Source organism: Erpetoichthys calabaricus, chromosome 16 (genome assembly GCF_900747795.2).
Source record: "Erpetoichthys calabaricus chromosome 16, fErpCal1.3, whole genome shotgun sequence".
Classification (NCBI taxonomy): domain Eukaryota; kingdom Metazoa; phylum Chordata; class Cladistia; order Polypteriformes; family Polypteridae; genus Erpetoichthys; species Erpetoichthys calabaricus.
This window is the reverse complement of record NC_041409.2, coordinates 93,079,692-93,094,679: the sequence shown is the minus strand read 5'-3', so window position 1 is coordinate 93,094,679 and position 14,988 is coordinate 93,079,692. Positions and strand designations below refer to the sequence as shown.

The window sequence follows — 14,988 nt, the reverse complement described above, 5'->3', positions numbered from 1 at the left end:
ATGGAGAACAGTTGGCGGAAATTTTAATGGTTTATTCATTCTGGGAAACCGCAGCTGACTTGGGGAATAACGCAGTCTAGTGAGGCCTGAAGGGCGCCAGCATCGGGTCTGCCTGGTACCCCTGGTACATTTTTATTTTTAATAAGCTGGCTACCCTTTTTCCTGAATTTGAAGGTCTCTTTAGTCCTTTAATGGGTTCTGAGAAAGTTGAGTGTTGTGCCCCATCTGCCATGAATATTAATACAGAGCGGGCGAGTCACAATTATGTTAACATTTGAATGGCGGAAACAATTTATGCACAAAAGAAACTTCATATGCACAAGAAAATTTTTTTTTATATATATACAGTATTGTGGCACGCGGCTCGGGGTGGTATACAGCTGGGACGCCCAGGAGGACCGGAGGAGGGCTTGCACCTCCTCCAGACCACGAGGGCACGACCGCCCTGGTTGCTTTGGGGGCCACAGGTACAGAGCTTTGAAGCTCAACCCTGTAGGGGCCCGTGGTCACCGCCAGGGGGTGCCTGGATACCTTGGCAGGCCCTGGACCTCAGCCCTTCCGCCACACCCAGAAGTGCTGGGGGGAAGAGAAGCGGGGACATCCGCCACACTGGGGAGTGTCGATGGAAGATTGCCGGGAAACACCTGGAGCACATCTGGGTGAGGATAAAAGGGGCGCCACCCTTCATTCAGGGCTGGAGGCGGCGGAGGAGAAGGACGAAGCTGGAAGGCAAAGAGGGTGAGGCCGGGAGTTTGGGGTTGTGTGGCACTTTAATTGTAAATAAAGGTGTGGTGGTGCAGAATACCATGTGTGCCTGTCTGTGTGCGGGACTCGTTCCACAATATATTTATATATTATTTTTTTTTTTATTATATACATAAAAAAATATATTTTTAATATAAATATATTAAAAAAAATGTATATATATAATAATATACATACTGTATAAATTTTTTAATATGTATATATACTTTTTTATATATTTATATTTAAAAAAAAATTATATACATAAAATATACATTTTATTAATATAAATATATAAAAAAAATGTATATAATATACATATATATTTTTTATGTATATAATATATATATTTACATTTTTTTTTATATATTAAAAAAATTATATATTTATGTATATAATATACATTTTTTTTATATATTTATATTCATAAAAAAAACAAATTTTTATTATACAGTGGTGTGAAAAACTATTTGCCCCCTTCCTGATTTCTTATTCTTTTGCATGTTTGTCACACAAAATGTTTCTGATCATCAAACACATTTAACCATTAGTGAAATATAAACACAAGTAAACACAAAATGCAGTTTTTAAATGATGGTTTTTATTATTTAGGGAGAAAAAAAAATCCAAACCTACATGGCCCTGTGTGAAAAAGTAATTGCCCCCTTGTTAAAAAATAACCTAACTGTGGTGTATCACACCTGAGTTCAATTTCCGTAGCCACCCCCAGGCCTGATTACTGCCACACCTGTTTCAATCAAGAAATCACTTAAATAGGAGCTGCCTGACACAGAGAAGTAGACCAAAAGCACCTCAAAAGATAGACATCATGCCAAGATCCAAAGAAATTCAGGAACAAATGAGAACAGAAGTAATTGAGATCTATCAGTCTGGTAAAGGTTATAAAGCCATTTCTAAAGCTTTGGGACTCCAGCGAACCACAGTGAGAGCCATTATCCACAAATGGCAAAAACATGGAACAGTGGTGAACCTTCCCAGGAGTGGCCGGCCGACCAAAATTACCCCAAGAGCGCAGAGACGACTCATCCGAGAGGTCACAAAAGACCCCAGGACAACGTCTAAAGAACTGCAGGCCTCACTTGCCTCAATTAAGGTCAGTGTTCACGACTCCACCATAAGAAAGAGACTGGGCAAAAACGGCCTGCATGGCAGATTTCCAAGACGCAAACCACTGTTAAGCAAAAAGAACATTAGGGCTCGTCTCAATTTTGCTAAGAAACATCTCAATGATTGCCAAGACTTTTGGGAAAATACCTTGTGGACTGATGAGTCAAAAGTTGAACTTTTTGGAAGGCAAATGTCCCGTTACATCTGGCGTAAAAGGAACACAGCATTTCAGAAAAAGAACATCATACCAACAGTAAAATATGGTGGTGGTAGTGTGATGGTCTGGGGTTGTTTTGCTGCTTCAGGACCTGGAAGGCTTGCTGTGATAGATGGAACCATGAATTCTACTGTCTACCAAAAAATCCTGAAGGAGAATGTCCGGCCATCTGTTCGTCAACTCAAGCTGAAGCGATCTTGGGTGCTGCAACAGGACAATGACCCAAAACACACCAGCAAATCCACCTCTGAATGGCTGAAGAAAAACAAAATGAAGACTTTGGAGTGGCCTAGTCAAAGTCCTGACCTGAATCCAATTGAGATGCTATGGCATGACCTTAAAAAGGCGGTTCATGCTAGAAAACCCTCAAATAAAGCTGAATTACAACAATTTTGCAAAGATGAGTGGGCCAAAATTCCTCCAGAGCGCTGTAAAAGACTCATTGCAAGTTATCGCAAACGCTTGATTGCAGTTATTGCTGCTAAGGGTGGCCAACCAGTTATTAGGTTCAGGGGGCAATTACTTTTTCACACAGGGCCATGTAGGTTTGGATTTTTTTTCTCCCTAAATAATAAAAACCACCATTTACAAACTGCATTTTGTGTTTACTTGTGTTATATTTGACTAATGGTTAAATGTGTTTGATGATCAGAAACATTTTGTGTGACAAACATGCAAAAGAATAAGAAATCAGGAAGGGGGCAAATAGTTTTTCACACCACTGTATATATATCTCTGTATGTAAAAATAAGAGAAATTAAACCTTTATGTAAAAATGAATACTGTAATAAGGGAGGAAACAGAAGCAGCCTGGCCCACTAATGGCAGCACCTCTTCCACATTCCCATATCCACGAGGTGTCCCCTACGATTTCACACACAGTTTTTTTTTCTCTTGTACAACGACTGGACAGATTTTTATCGGACTCCATTTTCAAACACAAATCCTCGATGGTACGCCCGTCTCTTTGCCAGTCGTTTATTGTGCTTTTCCCAAACCCCAAGTTCAGCACAGATTTTCACCACAGAATCCCTGTTATCCAACCGCTTTAGTGCCTTAAGACACATATCCATTGAAACTACAATTCGTGTACGTTTTGTCCTCATTGTAAAGGGAAACCATTCAGGGGAAAAAAAAAATCCGAAAATACTCCGCCCCCCCCCCACTTTAAATTCTGAGAATGTTTGCTTCAGTCATACAAAAGTCCTGTTCTTTTACTTGTTCCATGTACTCATGACGTACTCTTTTTTTTTTAACTCCAAATCATTGTTTTATCCCCCTACCCCCCCCCCCCCCTTATAACTTAAATGTAGCCTGGGGGCGTTCAACCAACTCCTAGAACGAATAAAAGAACTTGGCTGTACTCGTCCCAAGCTAGCCAGATTGATAAAGGAATACGAGTGTAGGAGGCCTGTCACCTTCCAGGAAAGAAGGAAGTGCATACAAATAATATAAAGAAGAACTCGGGATTAAAAAAAAAAATTTTTATTTTAGCCGGTGGCTGGTTAAGAGGGATTGTACTGTACTCTAATCGTACACCCTTTGAGCCACCAAATGGGCATTCAGTCCACAACTATTGGCACAATTAACCTGTCACAACTTAAAAATGGCACAGAAGTAAGAACTGCTTGTAAGTGACGCTAATCCGTGTCCGTGCTTTGGGGGTGACCTCCACTAGGACACTTGTATGCTCCAGATGATGACACAAGTTTGTTACCCTCGGCGGGAGAGCCATTTTGTGTGATCGGAGTGCAGTCTGCAGTGCCCTGGGCTTACACAGGCCTGCTACCATTGCAGTCTTTACAGGACCATTAGCAGGGCCGCTGTGGTTTGTGTACCGTTAATGGACATTCACTCACGCAGGGGCGACCGCACATTAGCCACACGTACCTGATATTGTGCTAGTGGGATACATTCTAGTTCTCGCATCCAGAACATAATGGCTAATGACAAATGGAATACAGGAGAGGAGATCCTTCTAAACGCCTGTGTGTGGAGCAGGCCTCTCTCTCGCTCGCTCTCTGAAAAGACCCCATTTTCTAAGATACTGTGAGCGCGACCCCTCTTGTAATCCTAGCCCCGTACAAAAGCATCTTTTAAAGTTGCAGGTGTGCCTCTTTACCTCTTGCCTGCACTTCGTTCCCCACAGGTAGTCCTCCCCTTGGCACCTATAAGGCTCTGGTAATCTTTGCTCCTGCTTTTGTCACATCGTGAGTCGTGTGTGTGTGTGTGTGTGTGTGCGGTTTATGAGTTACTTGGCTCTCACCCTCGCATAATGTGGTAGTCAAAAGCAAGGACTGCGTGATGAGCCACAGCATGAAGACTGAGAGCCCCCAAATTGGGGCATGCAGTGCTGTTCAAGGGGGGCTGCGGTGACCAGTCCGCTTGCTGCGGCTCCCACTGTGCTGTCCCTGCTATTCTCCATTTTGAGTTTTATTTTTAACTGAGACTTGGACACACACTGTTGCAGTGACTTTTTATAGGGTCACAACTGTCACCAAGTGCAAAGTACAGTGAAAATCTTACTTGCAAAATGTCAGTGGACAGGAGTCTTGATTTTCCACTTTAACTTACCAAGAATTTTTTTTTTTTTTTTTTAATAAGATGGCAATTAACGAGAGTCCTAAATAATAAAGGAGACACAAACCACTCCGCTTATTGACACCACTTTCACCTTGAAGTGGGTTCATCATTAAATAACTGCATTTAATAAAAGATTTTAGGAAAACGTTGAGGATTAAAGAGTTCTAACCATCCCAGTCTATCTGATCAATTAGTCTAGAAAAGTTCAAAAAGAGTCTGACACGTAATGAGAAGAAGAGCTACCAGGGCACGAATACAGTGGTGCTTGAAAGTTTGTGAACCCTTTTCTATATTTCTGCATAAATATGACCCAAAACGGTATCCGTCAATAAGGGCGCGCACATAAAGGCGACCCTCGATTGGGCGCGGCGAATAAAAGCGCACATAAATAAAAGCGATCTTCTAAAGGGCGACCTCAATTGAGCGCCGAATAAAGGCGAGCTTCAAAAGGGTGACGTCAATTGGGCGCAGCGAATAAAGGCAAACGCAACAAAATTATTACAGAAAATTTATTAAAGGTAATGATTGAACGTATAAAAAGGTGAAAGCAAGAATATTAAAACATCCAATTAATTAATGCATGAACTTCTAACGAAACTATTTCTAAAGCTCTCTATATTTCGTTGTTTTCAAAATTACAGAAAATTCGATTAAGGCAATGACTGAATGTATAAAAAGGTGAAAGCAAGTTACACTTGAAGCTGTAGATTATGTGCAATGCCACGTAGATATTCGAGATGCGGTCTATTAGCATAATCAAGGACAATTGATTTAATTCGCTCCGAAGGTCATCATTTTGAAGCGCTCCTTTATTTGCGCGCTCAATTGAGGTCGCCTTTTTGTGTGCGCCCGTATTGAATAGAACCACCTAAAACATCATCAGATTGTCACTCGAGTCCTAAAAGTAGATAAAGAGAAACCAGTTAAACAAATGAGACAAAAATATTATACTTGGTCATTTATTTATTGAGGAAAATGATCGAATATTATGCTACTGTGGCTGTCCGTTTGTCTGCCCAGGATTTTAAATCACCTTTAGCTCACAAACCGTTTCACCTATTGACTTGAAATTTGATACACGTATACTATGGGACGCCTACTATCCGCTTTTGGGGTGATGATTTTATTACTCTTTTTATTTTATTGTAGAATCAACTCTCGGCAGCGTGCAGCAGGGCGGCCATATGGCACATGCGTACGGGCGCTGTTCTCATTCCCTACCACCTTCACTGTTGCTTCCCTACCTCTTCATATCTTAAGTCATTCTTGAGGCAGAATGAAGACTTAAGTGCCAGATTAAGTGAAAGATTAAATAAAACGTACTACGGAATTGCAACACAAAAACTAAATCAGTTTTAACGTGAAAAGATGCAAAGCAATAAGAGAAGAAGCGGACCGCTAGGGTGGAGTAAAGAAGAGCTGCTCAGAGAACATCAACCTCTGAGCAAACACATGATCAAACGTACAGAGAAAGAGGAGGAAAGCTAGGAATGGTCACGTCAAGTGGGTTCACTGCACGTTCTCGTTACAGCAGTGCGCCGTTACTGGTAAATATATAATACGCTACTGTGGCTCTTCGTTTGTCTGTCCAGGATTTTAAATCACCTGTAGCTCGCAAACCGTTTGACCTGAAATTTGGCAGACATATACTACGTGACGTTTACTATCTGCTTTCAGGGTGATGATTGACCTCTAAGGTTATTCCTCTTTATTGTAGAATCAACTCTCGGCAGCAGCAAGCATGTACCGTACAGCCACCATTCTCATTCCCTACCACCTTCGCTGTCCTTTCCCCTGCCTCTTCATATCTTAAGTTTTCAATCTGCCTCACAAATGATTTAAGTGCCAGCTTAAGTGAAAAATGAAAGAAAACATACTAAGTAATTGTGACAGTAACACAGACTTAATCAGTTTTAACGCAAAAAGATGCCGACGCAAAAAGAGAAGAAGCAGGCTGCTCAGGAAACAGCAAGCGCATCAACCTCTGAGCAAACAAATGATAAACATACAGAGAAAGAGGATGAGAACTAGGAATGGTCACGTCAAGTGGATTCATGGCATGATATCGTGCAGTGCGCCATTACTAGTGTTACATATTTGTGAGTGGCAAAAGTATGTGAACCTCTAGGATTAGCAGTTAGTTTGAAGGTGAAATTTGAGTCTGGTGTTTTCAATCAATGGGATGCCAATCAGGTGTGAGTGGGCACCCTGTGTTATTTAAAGAACAGGGATCTGTCAAAGTCTGCTCTTCACAACACAGGTTTCTGGAAGTGTATCATGGCATGAACAAAGGAGATTTATGAGGACCTCCGAAAAAGAGTTGTTGATGCTCATCAGGCTGGAAAAGGTTATAAAACCATCTCTAAAGAGTTTGGACTCCACCAATCCACAGTCAGACAGATTGTGTACAAATGGAGGAAATTCAAGACCATTGTTACCCTCCCCAGGAGTTGTCGACCAACAAAGATCACTCCAAGAGCAAGGCGTGTAATAGTTGGCGAGGTCACAAAGGACTCCAGGGTAACTTCTAAGCAACTGAAGGCCTCTCTCACATTGGCTCATGTTCATGAGTCCACCATCAGGAGAACACTCAACAACAATGGTGTGCATGGCAGGGTTGCAAGGAGAAAGCCACTGCTCTCCAAAAAAAACATTGCTGCTCGTCTGCAGTTTGCTAAAGATCACGTGGACAAACCAGAAGGCTATTGGAAGAATTTTTTGTGGACGGATGAGACCAAAATAGAACTTTTTGGTATAAATGAAAAGCGTTATATTTGGAAAAAGGAAAACACTGCATTCCACCATAAGAACCTTATTCCATCTGTGAAACATGGTGGTGGTAGTATAATTTGGGCCTGTTTTGCTGCATCTGGGCCAGGACGGCTTGCCTTCATTGATGGAACAATGAATTCTGAATTATATCAGAGAATTCTAATGGAAAATGTCAGGACATCTGTCCATGAACTGAATCTCAAGAGAAGGTGGGTCATGCAGCAAGACGACCCTAAGCACACAAGTCGTTCTACCAAAGAATGTGCTAAAGAAGAATAAAGTTAATGTTTTGGGATGGCCAAGTCAAAGTCCTGACCTTAATCCAATCGAAATGTTGTGGAAGGACCTGAAGCGAGCAGTTAATGTGAGGAAACCCACCAACATCCCAGAGCTGAAGCTGTTCTGTACGGAGGAATGGGCTCAGATTCCTCCAAGCCGGTGTGCAGGACTGATCAACAGTTACCGGAAACGTTTAGTTGCAGTTAATGCTGCAATGGGGGGGGGTCACACCAGATACTGAAAGCAAAGGGTCACATACTTTTGCCACTCACAAATATGTAATATTCGATCATTTTCCTTAATAAATAAATGACCAAGTATAATAGTTGTGTCTCATTTGTTTAACTGGTTTCCCTTTATCTACTTTTAGGACTGGAGTGAAAATCTGATGATGTTTTAGGTCATATTTATGCAGAAGTATAGACAACTCTAAAGGGTTCACAAACTTTCAAGCACAACTGTATCTCCTTGAAGGGCGCATTCCATCAAACAGAAGAACTCGACTTCTTTAACATTAAATTGGCTGAATTTCAACTCTCTGTCCCTGTCCTAACACAGCATACCAAACATCCACTGCAGGTCCAAGTGGCACAGCAGTTAGCACAGCACAAGCCTGGATCTGAACTGCACGTCCAGTTTCTCTCCCTCTAGATATTTAATTTTTTTTCCTCCCACACACCGAGTTGCCACTTTTTTAAGTCTACACACCACCCCACATCCCCATTACAGAAATTCTCCATTCAAACATGTCCTACATGGGGTGAGACCAGCAGGTGGTATAAATCAGCCAGAGCAGTGTGTCCGATATCATTTAGTGATTAACTAAACTTTGCAAAGGGTGAAGAGAGTGACCATAGTGACTTTGAATGCGTTCTGATAGTTGGCAGTATGCATGTCAGTCCTGTCGCCTCCATAACATCAGTTAAACGATGTGAATTTCCCCTTAGATAGATAAATAGTTTATTAATCCCATCTATCTAAACTTCTTTTTGTTTGCTCATGCACATAATGGTGTGAACAGCAAAAAAAAGTACCAGCCACAGGCGATCCTGCGAATGAAAACAGAGGACCACAAAGGAAAATTACGAGAATCGTACAAGCAGCTGGACGAGCCACAAGTGAGCAAGTCACCTCCCAGTTCACCACTGGGTGCAGAATGTCCCCACAGGACACGCTACTTAGGCTCTGTCTTAAATAGATTACATCACAAGAGAGAGACACGGTCAGTGAAAAACAAAAAAGGGCAACCATTGAGCAGTGGAGAAAAGGAATTTGGGTTCATCTGACCAGGCTGAGTTCCCTCGTGTTGACATACGTATTGGCAAAAGCAACAGGAGTCCAAAAAGCCAACTGGCGGCTGGTGGCACCGTGACAGTATTTCACACGTTACAACCCTGATGCCCATTTAAAAAATAAATAAATCTGAACGTCGCAGCTGAGCAAGTTCCTCCCTTCATGTCGTCAAGTTTATTCACACCCAGGCGGACTCTTCCAGCCTGGCATTGCACCGTGGCTCAAGGTGTGCAGCGTCACTAAATAGTCCAGGGAACACGACACAGTCCCCCAGACCTCAACCCTATCAGTCATCCTTGGGGGGGGCCTGTTTGCAGCAGGTGTATGCAGCCATCAAATTTTGACCAGCCTTGCAGCAATTTGTTTAATAACTGTGTTATTATTTAAGTATTATTTTTGTACGTTTTTTTTTTTGCTATTGTTTTTGATTGTTCTGTATGTCTGTTAAATTTATTAGCTCTTTATGTTATGTTCCTTAGGACCACCCCGCTGTATTAAGCAGACTCGCAGGTCACAGGCTCAGCAAATGATTTTTATGTTTGGACACTGGATTAGTTTTGGATTTACAATTCTTGGATTACAGATTGGCTTTGGTTTCTTTAGGTTTGCTTGTGGCCATACCTCATTTCTATATAAAATACGCTATTGTGGCTGTCAGTTTGTCTGTCCAGGATTTTAAATCACTTGTAGCTTGCAAACCGTTTAAACTACAGTAATCCCTCGCTACTTCGCGGTTCACTTTTCGCGGATTCACGACTTTGCGGATTTTATATGTAAGCATATCTAAATTCATAACGCGGATTTTTCGCTGCTTCGCGGGTTTCTGCGTACAATGGGTCTTTTTACTTGCTTCCTCAGTTGGTTTGCCCAGTTGATTTCATACAAGAGATGCTATTGGCGGATGGCTGAGAAGCTACCCAATCAGAGCACGCAGTTAAGTTCCTGTGTGCTGCTGATTGGCTCAGCGACGGAGTGCTGCATTAACCAGGAAGTCTCATCTCACTCATTCAGCTTTAACGTGCTACTGCTTCAGGGGCCGTGTCCAAGCGCCAACAGAAGATGCAAATGATTGCAGAAAAGGTAAAAGTTTTGGATATGTTGAAGGAAGGGAACAGCTACACCGCTGGAGGACACCATTACAGCATCAATGAGTCCACGATTATTTTTATTTAAAAAGGAGGAAAAGCATATCTACGGCCGCAGTGTCCTTTAACCAGGGCGCAAAACGAGTTGCAAGTGGACGTGATAAGGCAGTAGTCTGGATGGAATCTGCTTTAGGAATCTTTGCAACAAGGTCGACGACGTCATGACCGCCTACAAGCTGCTACGTGTACTTCGCTATACAGTAAGTGTAAACTTATCTACCGATTTCATATTGCTTAGCAGTTGTCCCTGTTATTAATAGAGTAAATCGTGGGTTGTAAACAATACAGGGAGGGTTTAAAAACGTCCAAATACACGTTAAATAAATAAATAAATATGGTGTCCCTACTTCGCGGAAATTCAGTTATCGCGGTCGGCCTTGGAACCTATCTCCCGCGATAAGTGAGGGATTACTGTATTGACCTGAAATTTGGTACGCATGTACTATGTGACGTCTATTATCCGCTTTTGGGGAGATGATTGACCTCCAAGGTTATTCCTCTTTTTATTTTATTTAATTGTAGAATCATCTCTCGATAGCGGCCAGCAGGGCGGCTGTATAGTGCATGTGTTCAGGCGCTGTTGTCACCCCAACACCTTCGCCGTCACTTCCCCTACATCTTCATTTCTTAAATCATCCTTGAGGAAGATTGAAGACTTAAGTGCCAGCTTAACTGAAAAATGAAAGAAAACTTACCAAGTAATTGGAACACAAACACTGACTTAATCAGTTTTAATGTGAAATGATGCTGACGAAAGAAGAGAAGAAGTGGGCCGCTAGAGTGGAGAGGAGAAGAGCAGCTCAGGAAACAGCAAGCGCATCAACCTCTGAGCAAACGAATGATAAACGTACAGAGAAAGAGGATGAGAACTAGGAATGGTCACGTCAAGTGGATTCACTGCATGAGAAGTGCAGTGCGCCTTTACTGGTTTTTAATATTTTCTTTACTTCATTTGACCCAGGGTGTTTACTTCCAAATTAAATATTATTGTGTTCATAAGATTTAATTAATGCATTGAAATAACTTCTTTTTTTTTTGTCCGTCACTTCCTGACTTTCCAATACGAGAAAACCCCCAAATCTGATATACAGTGGAACCTCTAGATACGAGTTTAATTCGTTCCAGCACTGAGCTTGTATAGCGAATTTCTCATATCTAGAACAAACTTCCCCATTGAAAATAATGGAAATCCAGTTAATCCGTTCTGCACCCCAAATATATTAACATAAAAATCAATTTTCCTAACAAATAACACTGATAAATTATATATACTGTAGTCTACCTTTAATAAATAACACTGGTAAATAATATAACTGATTATTAAAAGAATCAAAACAGGTGTCCAAAGTGCAGTAGAGCATTCAATAAATCTTTAAATAAATAATCCTTAAAACAGTTGTGAAGTGGAGGTTTAAAATACACAAGAATAACAATCCTTTAACACGAGCTTAAAACGTCAAAAGGATGCCGTCTTTAAAAAACAGATGACAATCCCCGGTGCTGCTTCTCTGTTAGCGTCTCACCTGCGGGCTCTGCAACAGGCGAGACACTCTTAATGCAGCTGACCTTCTCTACACCGTCCTGCTTCAGCTGTTTGGCTCGCCTGTTCAGCTCACTGTTCAGCTACACGCGAGCCTGCACTCACTCGCCTGCCTGCGCGCGCTCTCTCTCTCTCTCTTCTTTTACTTTTTCTCCCCCTTAACCGGCTCGCGCTTCTCTATATATGCGGGGAAGACATGGCAGCTGCAGCCCATCAGCCACAGGAACAATCATGGATGTGGGCAGTTTCCCACCTGTGCACTTAAGTGAGAAACGCAGACACCGCAGATCGCGGCTCGCAACTGCTACCACGCCCCCTTGCTAAGCCGCGAGCTATACCCACAGCCTGGCTCGTTACGCGAGCCAATGCTCGTATTTAGATCTGAATTTTTCGCTCATACTTTCCTCGTATTTTGAATTTCTCGTATACAGAGGTGATCGTATCTCGAGGTTCCACTGTACCACTTGATTCGTCTTGATGTGTAGTTACCGTATCTACTCGCGTTTAAGTTCTCCCGTGTATAAGTCAGGGCCTGATTTTACCGTATAATTTCTGGTATTTCATAATGTCGGTCATATAAATTGAAAATGGAAAACTCACGCTATTGCTCCAAGAGATTATGATATGCTAATGCCCACCTGAGAGAGTAGGCATGGAGCACATGGCCTTTGTTTTCTATGTATTGTGCCCACGTGACCACACAGTAATACCCAAACTACTCTGAAGCGACGTTAGCACTGATTTGTGTATCTCACTCCCTCATACACCTTTATCGTAAGAGCATCCCTTATCTGCGATGGAGCGTTCGAACAGAAGACAATATGGAGCTGGTTTTAAATTAAAAGTCGTTGAAGTGGCGAAAGAAATTGGAAACTGCGCGATGCGTCTGCAAAACTGATGTGAGATTGGAGGAGGCAAGAAGATGTAAAACAAAAATGTGTCGTATTTTTGAACAGGCGTATAAGTCAGGGTCTGATTTTAGGATTGATTTTTCGGGTTTCAAGACCCGACTTAATACGAAAGTATATATGGTATGTAAGATTTGAAGCTTTTTGCCCAAACCATTTTGGTAATATAGGCCAAAACATCTCTTTTTCTAGGACACTTTTGGACCAGACCATGATTTTACACAGAAAAAAAAAATCCCACCCTTATTATAAGAGTAAACCAATAGGTGTCTTCTGCTAAAAAGGTCAGAAGGACTTAAAGTTGTGCATGCCAAATCGGCCAACCCCAGAGATTCACATTCTAAAGGTTTAGAAGGGGGCAAAGTAAGTCATTTTCACAAAAATTCTAAAAAATGTGGATAGGTAATACCGGCCTGGAGAGTGTTGTTTTATGTTGTTTACTGGTGGTGGTAGCCCTCGAAGAGCCACATCCATAAAGTTAAAAATGAAAAATTTCAAACAAAGCATGTGACGTATCATTTTAGACCAGGGTTCTCAAACTCCAGTCCTGGAGGGCCGCAGGTTTTCATTCTAACCCCTTTCTTAATTAGTGACCTGTTTTTGCTAATTAACTTTGAATTATTTTTAATTGACTTGTTTTTTAAGATTTGTTCCTCTGAATTTCTTCATCGTTCCTGTCATTTACTTAATTTCTTTCCTTAAATGGCACCCAAACAGAAATGAAATGTGAAGTGAGTGAGCCGACAGAAGATCAGCTAAGTCAGGGCCTGAAACTCCAACCAGTTGATTAATTAGGCGCCGATTCTTGTTGTTAATTAAACCCGTTCTTCAATTCCATATCTTGTTGCTGCTCTTATTGTGCAATGGCAGACATTTATGAAGTTAGTGATTTTCTCTCTTTTCTAACAGCACCGTTAAAATGTTTTGTGGACCTGAGCAGATCAGCGTTCCATAGACCTTCATCTTTCTTTATTTTCTTTATTGTATGATGAAGACAGTGTGCTGGACCTGTTCTGGCTCATTTTGTATCTCTCAATTGTTTGACAGCTAATTATAGAAAAAGAAACACTGAAGGGGTCAGAGTCTTCAAGAGCAAGTCAATCGCAATGAATTCAAAAGAGGTTTATTGGCAGCAAAAACAGGTCACTCATTAAGAAAAGGGTTAGGATGAAAACCTGCAGCCACTGCAGCCCTCTGGGACTGGAGTTTGAGAACCCTGTTTTAGACCTGGAGGACCACCGTGGCTGCAGGTTTTCATTCTAACCCTTTTCTTAATGAGTGACTTGATTTTTACTGCTAATTAACTTCTTTTGAACAAATTCTATTTGACTTGAAGACTAAGACCCCATAATTGTTTCTTTCCTTAATTAGTAGCCAAACAATAGTGAAATACAAAATTAACCAAAATAACTGGTGACCATCATACAATATCTGAAAATAAAGAAAGATGAAGGTCTCCGGAATGTCGATCTTCTCAGGTCCCCAAAACATTTTACCAGTGCTCTTAGAAAGAGAAAATCAACAATTTTGGAAATGTCTGCTAATGCACCATGAGAGCAGCAACAAGCCACAAAATTAAAGAACAGGTTTAATTAACAAGAAGAACTGGCACCTCATTAAGCAGCTGGTCAGAGTGAAATTGAAGTTTGACACCCTCACTTGGTTGGTCTTCTCATTTCACATTTCACTTCTGGTTGGGTGCCATGTAAGAAAAGAAATGAAGTAATTAAGAGGAACGATGAAGAAATTCAGGGGAGAAAATCTTAAAAAAGCAATTAAATTAAAATAAATTCTCAAGACATTAATTACGTAGCACCACAATCAGGACATTCAATTAAAAAAGGGGTTAGAATGAAAACCAGCCATGGTGGTCCTCCAGGACCGGACTTGGCGACCCCTGTTTTAGACTATTTCATGAGCATTGATTACTAAGATGTTGTTATTTTTCATCATTTACTAGAGATCTGACCCTCTAAGAACCTCGATCGGAATGTGAAAAATAAATTTCTATTACAGTTGAGAATATTTAAACATTAAAATATGAAAATGTGTGCTTCAATTTAAAATAGTTGACATACCTTTTTGTTTATTATGTAATTCTACCTCATAAAGTAAATCGTTACATTTAAAAAGTAAATAAATAAGTAAATCATTATATAAATATTATATAAATGTACTAGATTCTATATCATTGTACAATACAGTTGGTTCTTATTTTTATGTATTCTCGATTAACACATTTCTAAATATAAAAGGTACATCATTTTCATTATTTAGGCCAGGAGCTTTACAGTTACCCTCCCGAGTTTTTAAATGTAAATGACAATCAATGTTTTTTTTGCATGTTATTTATTTTTGAGGCTGTGATTTTTGATTTTG

General features: G+C 40.9%; 1 protein-coding gene across 1 annotated transcript in view; it reads right to left on the bottom strand.

Moving 5' to 3' along the window:
- si:dkeyp-69b9.6 (uncharacterized) overlaps positions 1-14,988 on the bottom strand; it is a 752,000-nt gene that overhangs the window by 653,043 nt on the left and 83,969 nt on the right. The gene's annotated exons all lie outside the window — the stretch shown is intronic.